This window comes from Lagenorhynchus albirostris, chromosome 14, assembly GCF_949774975.1.
Source record: "Lagenorhynchus albirostris chromosome 14, mLagAlb1.1, whole genome shotgun sequence".
NCBI classification, from domain to species: domain Eukaryota; kingdom Metazoa; phylum Chordata; class Mammalia; order Artiodactyla; family Delphinidae; genus Lagenorhynchus; species Lagenorhynchus albirostris.
Window position 1 is genome coordinate 71351826 of NC_083108.1, and position 13656 is coordinate 71365481.

The following is a 13656-nucleotide window of genomic DNA, read 5'->3' on the forward strand; positions in this document are numbered from 1 at the left end:
TCGCCTGATGGACCAGGTCACAACTCACAACCCATCCACCAGCCCAGGTTACAGCCCAATCCAGCCAGCGTCCCTTAGGACATCTGTTTCCCCGCAAACAGAGCCTGTCTTCCAACAGCCCCCAGTGATGTTTTGGACACTGCTGTGGTCACAGTTCTCTTTGGCTACAACCACTGGGGACGCATAATTCTTCTCCGTGAGTGATCCTATGCCTGTTGGACACTGCTCAAGTCACAAGTTAACTCAGCCATGCCTAACTAGGACTCCTGTTACCTGAAATCTGGGGTCGAGTCTGACTTCAACAGTCTGATATTACCTGATGGATTCAGCCCAGTTTACAATCCAACTCAATCAACACCTGACTGGTGCTTGTTTCCTCAAACCTGACCTCAGCCCACTAGCTCAGAGTACACGCCTGTCACAACCTGGAGCACAGCTCACCTCAGCCAAAACCCACCTGGATGCTTGTGTCCCAAAATCTAGCACACAATTGTTGAGAGCTCATTCATTCCAGAATAAATAATTAACTGTGCCCCCACTATGTGCCATGCACTGTGCTAGGCATTGAGGATAAAGTGATGAAAAGTACAGCAAAATATCTGCTCCTGTGAGGCTGACATTCTAGTTGGGGAGACAATACAACCCAACACAATACAATACATTATAACACAATACACAAATAAGACAACTTCAAATACTAAGTGTAAACAAAGAAACTAAAACAAGGTGGAGTGCCAGGGGATGACTGAGGACATGACTGGGGTAGGATGTAGAGAGTTAGGGGCAGTGAGTACCTATGAAGTGGTGACATTTGATCCAAGACCTGAGGGAGAAGTAGGAGACAGCCAGAGTGGCTGGGACATGTGCAAAAGCCTTAAGGTGGCAAAAAACTTGGTGTGTACAAACAGCCAGGGGGAACGGGGGAGGGAATGGGAGTGGAGCATGTGCGAGGAAGAGGCAGAGGAGTGGAGGGATAGGAATTGAGCTCAGGGAGGTGAGCAGGGGCTTGTTGGGTTAGGTAGAGGGTGGTATAGTTTGGATTTTATCCTAAGGGCAATGAGAAATCACCGGTGTCAGAAAAATAATTGCCAGACCTTATTCAATATTTTCAATTTAATCTTTCAGGGGGCAAATGGGAGAAGAGGCTGTTCCAAACCAAGGACACGACCCACGTACAGTCAGGAAATGAGAGGGTCTGGGGGAGACAAGGCTATCATCACTTTTCACCCATGACCCAAACCGTGACATGTCCCATAAAGTCAGCTCACCCACTAATAGGAAGCCCAAGCCATCAACTTTGGCTTGTTCCCACCCCACCCAACCTCACCCCCTCAGGCATCCTAAGATACCATCTCCTTGAAGCCTCCCTCACCAGCCCTCCCAGCACTTTGACCCAGTGCCAGAACCCCACCTACATTTCAGACACTGCCATTAATTCCACAGAAAGATCACAACCCACATGGGGACCTCCAGCCTCAGACAATGCCCTGATTTCTCAACTTGCTCCATTGCAGCCAAACCACCAGAGATTATGGCTGATATAAAAAATTCAAGTCTGGAAGAATTGTCTTGCCATGGAACATGGGTTTAAGATGCTGCGATAGGTTGTTGCTCTGGGTTAATGCGATGTCTTGAAAGTTCGTCCATCCATCCGTCTACCCACCCATCCATCCAACAAATGTTTTAAGTGCCTGCTCTGTGGATTCCCATAGCTTATGACAGGGGTTGGGCTGGTCCTAGGGGCCAGGCTGGAAGCATAGATGGATGCTGTGGGCTGAGGGTTACACAATAAGGAGTGGAGGGGACTGTGGAGAACTGGGGATCGCACAGACCATCTAAAGGGCATTGTGGCACAACTCATTCCCGGAGTTGCTAGCTTTTCAGATTTCTCAAGGGAAGTCAGAAACCTAGAGTTGAGGGCAAAATCTCTTGATTTTTAGATGTTGGCAACTAATTTTAAAAAACTTTTTTAATGCTATGTAAGCAACACAAAACACTTTTTTTTTCTTTTGACATATCTCAAACTTACATAGAAGTTAGGTGTGCAATTCAAATAGTTTTTTGTTCCTGAATCATTTGAGCCTAAGTTGCTGACAAAATGCCCCATCACCCTAAATACTTTAATGTGTATTTCCTCCAAACAAGGATGTTCTCCTACAGAATCGCAATACATCCATCAATGCAGAAAATTAACACTGATGCATTTTTAATGTGTCTAATACTCAGAGCTCTAATACTCAAAGCTCATCAACTTTTGCCATTTGTCCAAAGGATGTCCTTTGTAGCAAAAGGGTCCAGTTCAGGATCTCATGTTGCATGTAATGGTCCTGTCTCTTGAGTCTCCTTCAGTCTGGAACATTCCCCAGTCTTTGTTTGGCTCTCGTGACCTGGACTCTTTTGAAGAGGCAGGGCAGGCGCTTTGGGGAATGTCCCTCAGTTTAGGTTTGTCTGATGTTTCCTCTCAATTAGGTTCAGACCATGCATCATAGATTAGATGCAAGTTGTGGATTCTGTATATCATGAAATATCACAGAAGTGATGCTGTGTCCTTATTGCATCATAACAGGTGGAATAAGATGGTGTCTTCCAGGCTTCTCACTCTGAATTTCTTCTTTTCCTCTTTGAAATTAATAAATATTTCATAGGGAGGTACTCTGAGACTAGGTAAATATTCCATCTCTCATCAAACTTTCCATTTATTTATTTCCATCAGTACAGGCTCTTGATTCCATGGGTTACAATCCATTACTGTTATTATTTATTTGGGTGCCCAGTGTATCCTAGATTTGGTCCATGATAGCCCCTTTAATCTGGCTTCTGTGTCCTTTTGACATGTCTCCATCATTCTTTAAACACTTCATTACTGTTTGACACAAGATATTCCAGGCTCATCTTGTACTTTCTCTGCCCTAGCTCTGAAATCAGCCGTTTCTCCGTAGAACCCAGGTTTCTTTTAGTAGAGAATGGTATTTAGAAACCAAGATCTAGATGTGCTTATGGTTTGGGGGGTGTCACTGCCCCTAGATCCTATCAGTGGACTGAGTTATACACACACACGTGCGCACACACATTTATATCTATATTTATATCTATAGTCTTTTATCGATATTGAAAACCATGAGTTCTCCCTAATAGATCCAGTTCCAGCCTAACTCCACAGGGTTAATTCTAATCTTTCCATACTGGTAACTCCCTGCTCAGACAGTGAGAAACCTAGTATTCTCACTGTTTTCATTGTGTTCACTTATTTGACCAACTCCCCGTATGTAACAATTTCTTATTGTTGATGATGCCCTCCCCCCAACAAGGATACCCTCTACACCCCACTCAAGTTCTGACACCACATACCAAGCTGCCTTTCCATGAGGATGACCTTCTCACTCACGCAAGCTCTGGCCCCCTGTGCTGGGCCACCCTCACCCCATGCAGACACTCTTCTTATCCCTTTTGAACTATGACACCCCTCTTTGGACCGGCATGTACCCTCTCCCCCTCCCTCCATCGCTGATGTTTACCTTGGTGGGACCCACCTAGGGGATCAAATTGTTAAAGAACAGAAGGGAGGGCTTCCCTGGTGGCGCAGTGGTTGAGAGTCTGCCTGCCGATGCAGGGGACGCGGGTTCGTGCCCTGGTCCGGGAAGATCCCACATGCCACGGAGCGGCTGGGCCCGTGAGCCATGGCTGCTGAGCCTGCGCGTCCGGAGCCTGGGCTCCACAACGGGAGAGGCCACAACAGTGAGAGGCACGCGTACCGCAAAAAAAAAAAAAAAAAAAAAAAAAAAGAACAGAAGGGAGGGGAAGGGAAGAGAAGGGAAGGGAAGGGAAGGGGAGGGGAAGGGAGGGGAGGGGAGGAAAAGGGGAGGAGCCACATAGACCTTTAGCCAGCTGGCTTTAGCTATAGACCATCAATCCCTACCTTTAGCTTACTGTAATGGGGCAGACTTCACACACTCAGTACATATGTGTTGAGTGTTTACTCTGAACCAAAGAGGACAGAGGTTGTAATCAACAACAAATAAAGTGTCCTGGGGGAAATGCTGCCAGACACAGAGGAGCCACCTCTGTGGGCCATCGCACTTGCTCCACTGGCTGCACACCTGCTCTGAAATCGATTTGTGGGACCAGCTTGGCCAGTGGAGTTAATCCTAGTGCTTGACATTGACTCAGTGGGAGTGAGGTGTTCATGCTACAAAGTTGCATCATTTTCCTGAACCCACTCCACCCAGTGTTAATAGCTTCTTCCCAAACTGAATCAGCAATCCGGGTTACTCAGACTGACCCTTCCCAACAGAGTCTGTTGGGATGGATAAAGTAGACCATGTTGGTGGTCTTTTGGACATTTCATCCTATAAATCACCCTCCCCACGTGCACCTGGTCATAATAATAATAACAGGTAACATTTATTGAGCACTTACTATGTTTCAAGCCCAACACCTCCACTTTATAGCTATTTGGCCGTGGACAAGTCATTTTCTGTATGAGTTTCCTGTGGCTGCTGTAACAAATGATCACAAACCTCGTGGTTTAAAACAACCTAAATTTATGCTCCCACAGTCTGGAGGCTGAAACCTGTATCACTGGGGCAAAATCAAGGTGTCGGCAGCACTGCACCCCCTTGGAGGGCTCTAGAGGAGAATCTGTCTCTGGCCTTTTCCAGCTTCTGGTGCCTCCAGGTTCCCTTGGCTTGTGGCTGCATCACTCCAGTCTCTGCCTCTAGCTTCACATGGCCTTCTCCTCTGTGTGAAGTCTCTCTCTGTCTCTCTCTCTTTTTTTCCTTTTCTTTCTTTTTTTTTCCTTTAGCCGCGCCACAAGGCTTGCGGGATCTTAGTTCCCTGACCAGGGATTGAACCCATGCCCCCTGCAGTGGAAGTGCGGAGTCTTAACCTCTGAACCGCCAGGGAAGTCCCCCGTCTCTCTCTTATGACACCTGTGATGGCATTTAGGGCCCACTCAGATAATCCAGGATGATCTCTCCATCTCAAGGTCCTTAATCACATCTGCAAAGACCCCTCTTCCAAATCAGGTCACATTGAGGGCCTTCAGGGATTAGCGCCTGATCTCTTTGAGGGCCATTACTGAGCCTACCACACTTCCCGTCTCTGAGCCTCAGTTATCTCACCTGTAAAATGAGGATAGTAATAATGGTAACTACCTCTCAGGGCTCACGTGAGGTTTAACGGGTTAATGTAAATCAGGCAGTTGGTGACTTGGCAGACAGGCAGCCCTCAATGAATGGTGTGGTTATTACGAGTCGATTTCTTGAGTTATTTCTACCCAGGACTGGCAATTGTGGGGGTAATTGATTCCAGTGATGTCACATCCCCAACTGCCAGGTTTTCAGCAGGATTAAATGTGCCAAATTGGCTTTGTTGAGCCAACTCCCCTGGGTGTGAAGAGCTGCCATGCCAACCCGCCTTGCTGTTTCGCGGGGCCCGTCTGCCGCTTCTCCCTAATTAACGCAAAGGCGACACACACCAGCAGGCCCACTCCCTGCCATCCCAGGAAAACAGCACCGCATACTACAGCTAAATATTTGAACTTTTTTTTCAGTTGCTGCATGAACATAGTATTTGGGGCATGTAAACAGCACAGAGTAAAGGGAGAAATGCCACCTCATCTTCTACCTATAGGGGCAGCCTCAGGGGAAAAAATGCTATAAGGAAACCCAACCATGTCACTGACAAAAGACAGCGTCACAACAAAGTACCATTGCTATTAGTAGCTCTACCACTTCCAGCTGTGTGACCTTGGGCAAAGAACATAATCTCTCTGAGCCTTGGTTTCCTCATCTGTGAAATGGGTATCCTAATAGCCCCTCCTTCAAAGTACTGAGCATATTCAAGGAGATGGCACCTAAGAATTTAAGGATCCACCTGGGACACAGGTTGGCACTCGGTATATGTCACATGGGGATGCTGAAGGTGAGGACGTTGATGGTTCTAGAAATGCCCTCCCCAGCTCTCAGTAATTCTGGGTGGAAGTAGAGTGAAAGCACCCAGGCCCACCTCTCAGGGTACCCAGGATCTGGTCCTGACTCTTGTTGACTGGTTTCCAGACTCTACTTCCCTTTGTGAGCCTCAGTTTCCCCATGTGTTGAGTGAATGGGTCCAGCATGATGATTTCAAAAGCCCCCTTTGGTCGGGGGGAGGGATAAATTGGAAGATTGGGATTGACATACACACACTGCTATATATAAAATAGATAACTAATAAGAACCTGCTGTATAGCACAGGGAACTCTACTCAGTACTCTGTAATGGCCTATATGGGAATAGAATCTAAAAAAGAGTGGATATATCTATATGTATAACTGATTCACTTTGCTGTACACCTGAAACTAACACAACGTTGTAAATCAACTATACTCCAATAAAAAAATTTTAAAAATAAAATAAATAAGCTAAGCTGAGGCCATTAAAAAAAAGTCCCTTCTACCTCCTAATTCCACTAGTGGCTCTCGGGGTGTGTCCCTCACTCCTACTGCCCCCTGGCAGCTGGCTTTGCTGCAGGACCCAGGCCAGTAACTTTACTGTCCCAATGAGTGTGCAGTGGAGGCACACCTCGGTGGACAGGACGAGTGGCAAAGCTTTTCTCGGTGACAAAGGCTCCTGAAACTCAATAGAGGAGTCTGGGAACATCCCAGGTGCCTGCTCAACAGAGGTCGCACTGAATTTTTAGGAACCTGTAGTGCACACTGTCCAGGTTCCGCGGGAAACCTCTCCAGCAGAGGTGTGGCCCTCTAGCCCATGTCCCCACTCCCCCCCGACTATGAGGACATAGTGCCCCACTTGCCATAGTTTCATTCACCCACTCTCTAGGTATTTATTAAGCACCCACTGTGTACCAAGCAGTAGAGCAGAGGCTGGGACACACAGCAGGAACCAGATAGCCAGGTTCCTGGCTTTCATGAAGTTCACGGTCTAGTGTGGGCAGGATGTTAATTTTTAAAATTATTTCTTTAACACTGCAGTGAACACTATGGAGGAAAAATCCAGTGTGTTCTGAGGCCAGGTAACCTGATCCAGTCAGCGGGGCTGGGGGAGGGCTTCTCAGAGGAAGGGGCATTTACACCAAGACCTGAAGGATGAGGAGAAGTTAGAAGGGGAAACAGCCTTCTAGGCAGAGGGAACAGCACAGCAGAAACACTGGCCATGAGACTTAAAGAAAAGGCTAGTGTGCTTGGTGGAACTGGCCAGGGCCCAGACCGTGCCAGGTCCAGCGGCTTGTTCATGGTGTGGCTTCACGTGGAAGGAGAGGGGGAGCTGAGGAAGCCTCAAGGTTAAGCACAGAAGGGAGCTGCCCGACACCATCCACCAGTCACCTTGAACTTAGGAACTTAGGAAGTGGAGGCTCTCTGCCATCCAGGCATGGCCAGTGGGTGCCCATGTTTGGGAAAGGCATGGAAAACACAGGACTGGCTTGAGGCCCCATCTCAGTGGACTGTGCCCAGATCTGACAGCCCAGCAGGATGGAACCGGCATGGGCTCTGGGGTGGTGAGATCTGACTTACACCATACAGGCCAACCACACTAAGCTTCAGTTTCCCCATCTGAAAAGTGGAGTTGTGATAACCCATAATTCCTAGAGACACTGAGGACAAGGGGAAGTCACACAGGACAGTAGATGTTCAGTAAGTGCTAAGCAGGTGCTGGCCAAGTCTTCTCTTCTTTGCCGCTTCTGTTTCCACCTCCACATGCTGAGGCCACCAGCTGCTCTCACTAGAGACACTGGCTCTGCCACTTACCTCATTTGGGCATGACCTCTCCATCTCTGGGCCTCAGCCCCCCATGTAAACAGAGGAATTTGGATGGGGTGAACTCCACCACACTGGCCCAGGTGGTTTTCCAGCTGTGGTGACGTCAGATCCAGCAGGGGGAACTTGTCACAGAGATGTGTTTTGGGGCCTGAGCCCCCAGAGGGAGCTAGGGAAGAACCTCTGACATCCCTTCCCCAGCTGTTGTCATGGTCCAAGAATTACACTTGGATCCTAAAAGCGAGGGTCTCATACACCACCTGTTTTCTAGAAAGTGTGCCATTTGCACGTCGTGAGGCCTGTCTTCAGAAGTTCAGCCGTGGGAAACCAGCCCGAGCGCTGAAAGATCAGAGTTAAAACAACCACGTTAATCCATGCCCCTGACATACCGCCCAGAACAGCATTCTTTTGGAATTCTCTTGTGAATGTGGGCCACAGCTGACTGCCAACCTGCCTGGGGAAAGGAGTGTTTGAAGAGTTATTTTGTTTTCTTGTGGTTTCTCTTGCCAATAACACATGGAAATATCCATACCCGCAGTGTGATGTGTGCTGTAGAATGACGATGATGATGATTTATATTCCATGACCTGACTTTTTACATTAAAAAGTTGAAACAGAAAAAAAAAATCACACGTTGAGATGGTTGCACAATATTATGAATATACTTAATGCCACTGAATTGTACACTTAAAAATGGTTAAAATGTTGATTTTTATGTGTATTTTACCCCCAAAAAAGTCATGTATTAAAACAAAAAGAATTGTACTTTGAGCAATGCTGCTCTAGACAGGTCTGTGTATGGGAGTACTTCCTGCTGACTGAAAAATTATTTAAGCAACAAGACTCTATTTTACCTTCTAAAAAGGAATCCCATTGTATGTATAGATCACGTTTTCTGTATCCATTAACAACTCTGTACTGTACACGTAAAGACGTTTTAAGAGGGTAGATCTCAGGTTGTATGCCATAAAAAATAGGAAAAAGAAAAATCTTAAAAGAAAAAAAAAAGGAATCCCAAGCTATGGGGTGGGGTCCCACTTGGTGGGTTAATTCCATATTTGACATCACCATCAAGGACCAGATTCTTCTGTTCCTGCCCTGCGAAGGTCACGGTCAGCTGTGTCAGGGGCTTCCTCCCGGAGAGGAGGGCCGCAGCAGTACCACAGGTCTCCCACAGACCCAGTAAAACCACCCCTACCCCCAGGAGATGTGCCCTTAAATGTCATTGGGCAGGACTGGGCCCCAAGCCCACCGCCAGCCCAGTCAAGGGCATGGCTCCATCATAGCTGACTTAGACAAATCAGGATTTACTCCTGAACCACACGCAGAGAGGAGTAGACACCCCACCCCAATCAGTGTGCAGCTCAAGCAGGGAAACTGGGAGAATGGCTATGTGTTTATCAACTGGTGGTGAGCAAATTAGTACAGGCAGATCTCACTCTATTGCGCTTCATAGATTCTGTGTTCTATACAAATGGAAGGTTTGTGGCAACCCTGTGTCAAGCGAGTCTGTCGGTGTCATTTTTCCAACAGACTTTGCTCATTTCATGTCTCTGTGTCACCAAGACACTGGTAATTCTCACAATATTTCAAACTTTTCCATTATTATTATATTTGTTATGGTCATCTGTGACCGGTGATCTGTTTTTTGTTTCTCGGGGTTTCTTTTTTAGGCCGCACTTCGGCGAAACATGTGGGATCTTAGTTCCCAACTAGGGATCAAACTCGCGCCCCCAGCATTGGAAGTGCAGTCTTAACCACTGGACTGCCAGGGAAGTCCCTGATCGGTGATCTTTGACGTGCGTATTGCAAAAAGATCATGATATGCTGAGGCTCAGATGATGGTTGGCATTTTTTATCAATAAAGTATTTATTTTATTTTATTTTATTTATTTATTTTTTGGCTGTGTTGGGTTTCTTTGCTGCGCACCGGCTTTAGTTATGGCGAGCAGGGGCTACACTTCATCACAGTGTGTGGGCTTCTCATGGCGGTGGCTTCTCTTGTTGCGGAGCACGGGCTCTAGGCGTGTGGGCTTCAGTAGTTGTGACTCGTTGGCTCAGCAGTTGTGGCTCTCGGGCTCTAGAGCACAGGCTCAGTAGTTGTGGCACACGGGCTTAGTTGCTCCGTGGCACATGGGATCTTCCCGGACCAGGGCTCGAACCCGTGTCCCCTGCATTGGCAGGCAGATTCTTAACCACTGCGCCACCACGGAAGTCCCAATAAAGTTTTTTTGGGTTTTTTTGCGGTATGCGGACCTCTCACCGTTGTGGCCGCTCCTGTTGCGGAGCACAGGCTCCGGATGCGCAGGCTCAGCGGCCATGGCTCACGGGCCCAGCCGCTCCGCGGCATGTGGGATCTTCCCATACCGGGGCACGAACCCGCGTCCGCTGAATCGGCAGGCGGACTCTCAACCACTGCGCCACCAGGGAAGCCCCAATAAAGTATTTTTTAATTAAGATGTGTGTATTGTTTGTTTAAACATAATGCTGTTGCACAATTAATAGACTACAGTATAGTGTAAATGTAACTTACATATGCACGGAAACTAAGAAATCTGTGTGACTCATTTTATTGTGGTATTTGCTTTATTGTGGGGGTCTGGAACTGAACCTGCAATATCTCCAAGGTCTGCCTGTAACAGTTTCTCAGCTCCTTCCCTTAGGAGAAAGGGAACTAAACCCAGCACTTGAGCAGGCGCTATGCAGAAAACTGTCGGCATTAAGGCAATTATAACACGAACAGGTATCACTTGTCAAGTGCTAATCATGTGTCCAGCACTGGGTTGAGGCAGCTGTTAAACAAACCAGCACTACTATCCCCATTTTACAGGTGAGAAAATTGAAGCTCAGAGATACGAAATAATTCAGTGCTAGTCAAACAATTGAGTGCTAATAAAACACAAAACTGGGGCTCTGAGAGGCAGCCCCATAGCCCCAGGGTCTTTGAGCTCACCTGTCTGCTTCTGCATCCTTGTCTTAGGGAGGGTAGGGAGCCCAGCTCAGCAGAGAAACCAGGGTGGTTGATGTGGAAACGCTGTGAAAACCCAGCGTAGGTAAATGTGCCTTGGCATCGCCACCTGCTGATTAAGTGAGGGCATTGCATGGCCTCCAGCACTGTCACGTTTCAGCTAATAGGGAGCTGCTCCCGTGTCATCATGCCACCTCCCCATTCCTGTTTTCTCCTCCCATGCCAGGACACCCAAAGACAAGTCCAAGAACAGCCCCAAGGAATGGTGCGCTGGCCCAGGGCCCAGTGTGTGCAGCGTCCACCTCGATGGTTGCCTGCCAAGGCTTTCTCTCCTAGTCCCCTGTGGGCCGTAGTCACCAAACTGTCACTAAATATTGAATATTGCTGAACTCTTTATATGGCCCAGCTGGCCCACATCTGCTGGCCTCTTTTAAGAGCTACATCTACAAGTCACAAGCTGCTGGAAAAGCAGACTGAAAAGAGATTTACAAGCTCTGGAGGTTGGGTGTAAATCCTGACTCTTGTCGTCCTTGCCGTGTGACCTCAAGAGAGCTGCTTGAGATCTCAGTCTCAGTTTCCTCATCTGCAAAATGCAGGCAGGAACCTCACATGTTAGAGGGAAGCTTAAACAAGAAACTACATCTAAAAGCATCTGACACATGGTAGGTATTCAAACAATGTTAGTCCCTTTATGTCTTTCTTTTTGTTGTCTTTCAATACCATCTTTCCCTTTTTCTTTTGGAGAAAAAGAAGGGACTCAAGCTGGGGGGAATCTACTCATTCATTCTCGACGAATGTTTATTAAGTGCCTACATTGTGCCAGGCACTGGAGCCACAGCAGGGAAGGTAATGATCCCTGCCCTCTCGGTGCTTCAGAGAGTGTTCAGGACCTGGAATCAGACAGAGCTGGGTTCAAGTCCTGGCTCTACCACCTACAAGCTGTGGTTCCTTGGGCAAGTGCCATCCCAGAAGAAGAGGCCCAGAGGCTATGGCCTGGGGCCTCAGGCTTCCAGGACCAGGCCAGTCAAGCCCTAGGCCCTTGATCCCAGTAGTGGAGCTTGTTTGGTCCTTTAAGGCCATTATACAGATGAGGCAACTGAGGCCCAGAGAGTGGAAGGCCCTTGCCCAAGAGGCACAAAATCAGGACCTGAAGGCAAGTCTCCCACAACACAATTCACATGTTTCTAAAGTTCCTACCACACTCAAGGAGGCCCATCAACAAGTATTTATTTATTTATTTATTTTATTTTTTTTTGCGGTACGCGGGCCTCTCACTGTTGTGGCCTCTCCCGTTGCGGAGCACAGGCTCCGGATGCGCAGGCTCAGCGGCCATGGCTCACGGGCCCAGCCGCTCCGCGGCACGTGGGATCTTCCCAGACCGGGGCACAATCCCGCGTCCCCTGCATCGGCAGGCGGACTCTCAACCACTGCGCCACCAGGGAAGCCCAACAAGTATTTATTTATTGGGCTCTTTTGTTGTGTGGGCAGCTCTGGCTGGGTTGATCAGAGTGGGTGGCTGCTTCCCTTCTCCACTGGGGACACAATATGTAAGAGTGGCCATGACCTTGGCCAAAGGGGTTGGGACCAATCGGAGGCTGACCCTAGGGAATCTCACGCATGAGGCAGGGCAGATGCTGAGTAAACATGTGTCAGGTAAAGGGGGATGTAAGAGACAGTGCTCACCTGAGTAAAGGGGGATGTGAGAGACAGTGCTCACCTGAGATGCTCACCTGAGCTCACCTGAGGTGCTCTGCTGTTGGGCCCTCTCCATTTAAACCTTCATTTCCTCTCACAAGGGCAACCCTAGAAAGCAGCCCCGATGGTATTCTTTTTAAAAGCTAAACTGAGGCACAGTAAAATTTTCAAGACTTACTGATTTGAGTCAGGCAGCACCAAAGAAAAGGTGGTCGGGAGCGCTCCACCGACAGAATCTAGGAGAGAGGTTTTTAGAAAGAAGATGTGAAAGCAAGGAAATCATTTGATTGGCTATTGCTTAAGGGGTTGCCTTGTTTGGGAACGCCTAGCTGGCTGTTGGTGATTGGTAAGTTTCATTTTCTCGGATTCAAGTGCATTGGCTCCGGCCTCGGTTTAGGTTGGCTTGCATAGGCTACGGAGGCATCAAGGGCCTCCCCAGTCTCACGGCCTCCTTTTTCAATTACTTTAACATTCTCATTTCACAGACGAGGGCACTGAGGCACAGAGTGATGAAATGACCTGTCCAAGACCACATGACTAGCGTGGTGGAGGTTGCAGCAGAGGCCACTGTTCAACCGGACATTATGCTGCATCCAGGAAAACAGAGAATGGAATAAAGGGAGGAAGGAATGAAGGAGAGAGTAAATGAAGACAAGAATGGGAAAATGAAAAGAGCATGAATCAAAGAGCGGATGTTTTCATTTTTTTAACGGAATAGTTGATACATAAGATAATACACGTAACACCTGCGAATTATAAAACACACTAAGAGAATGAACAGACTTGAACCCACCACTATCCTAAGACAATAGAAAGTTACCAATAACTCGTCCCTACTGACGCCAGCGGTTCTGCGAGCTGGCTGCACGTCGAAAGCACCTGGGGGGCTTAGACAACCACTGATACCCTCAGGGAGCTTGATGGGATTTGTCTGGAGTTTGGTTTGGACATCTGGATTTTTAAGAGCTCCCGAGATGATTCTCATGCGCAGCCAGGTTTGAGAACCACTGGCTTATAATCACCTCCCCTATCATATCCCTCTGATTTCCCCCCATCCTCACCTTTATCCTGAATTTGGTGTAGTGAATGGATTCTTTTCCTCTTTCCTTGCCTGTTTCCAGGACTAGCGACGTTTGCGATTGAGCTCCCGCCCATCACGCGGGGGCACCAGAGAAAAACACAGCCTTCTTTTTGCTCTCTGCGCGTCTAGTAATCGCGCTGCAGGAGGCTTGGCCCTCGC

General features: G+C 48.0%; 1 long non-coding RNA gene across 1 annotated transcript; it reads right to left on the minus strand.

Moving 5' to 3' along the window:
• Nucleotides 1-10771: 10771 nt before the first annotated feature.
• On the minus strand, nucleotides 10772-13611 carry LOC132504352 (uncharacterized). The gene is made up of 3 exons (XR_009534859.1): nucleotides 13478-13611; nucleotides 12595-12652; nucleotides 10772-10833 (listed from the first exon to the last, which is right to left on the minus strand). It is a non-coding gene; the product is annotated as an uncharacterized LOC132504352 (long non-coding RNA).
• Nucleotides 13612-13656: the final 45 nt, after the last annotated feature.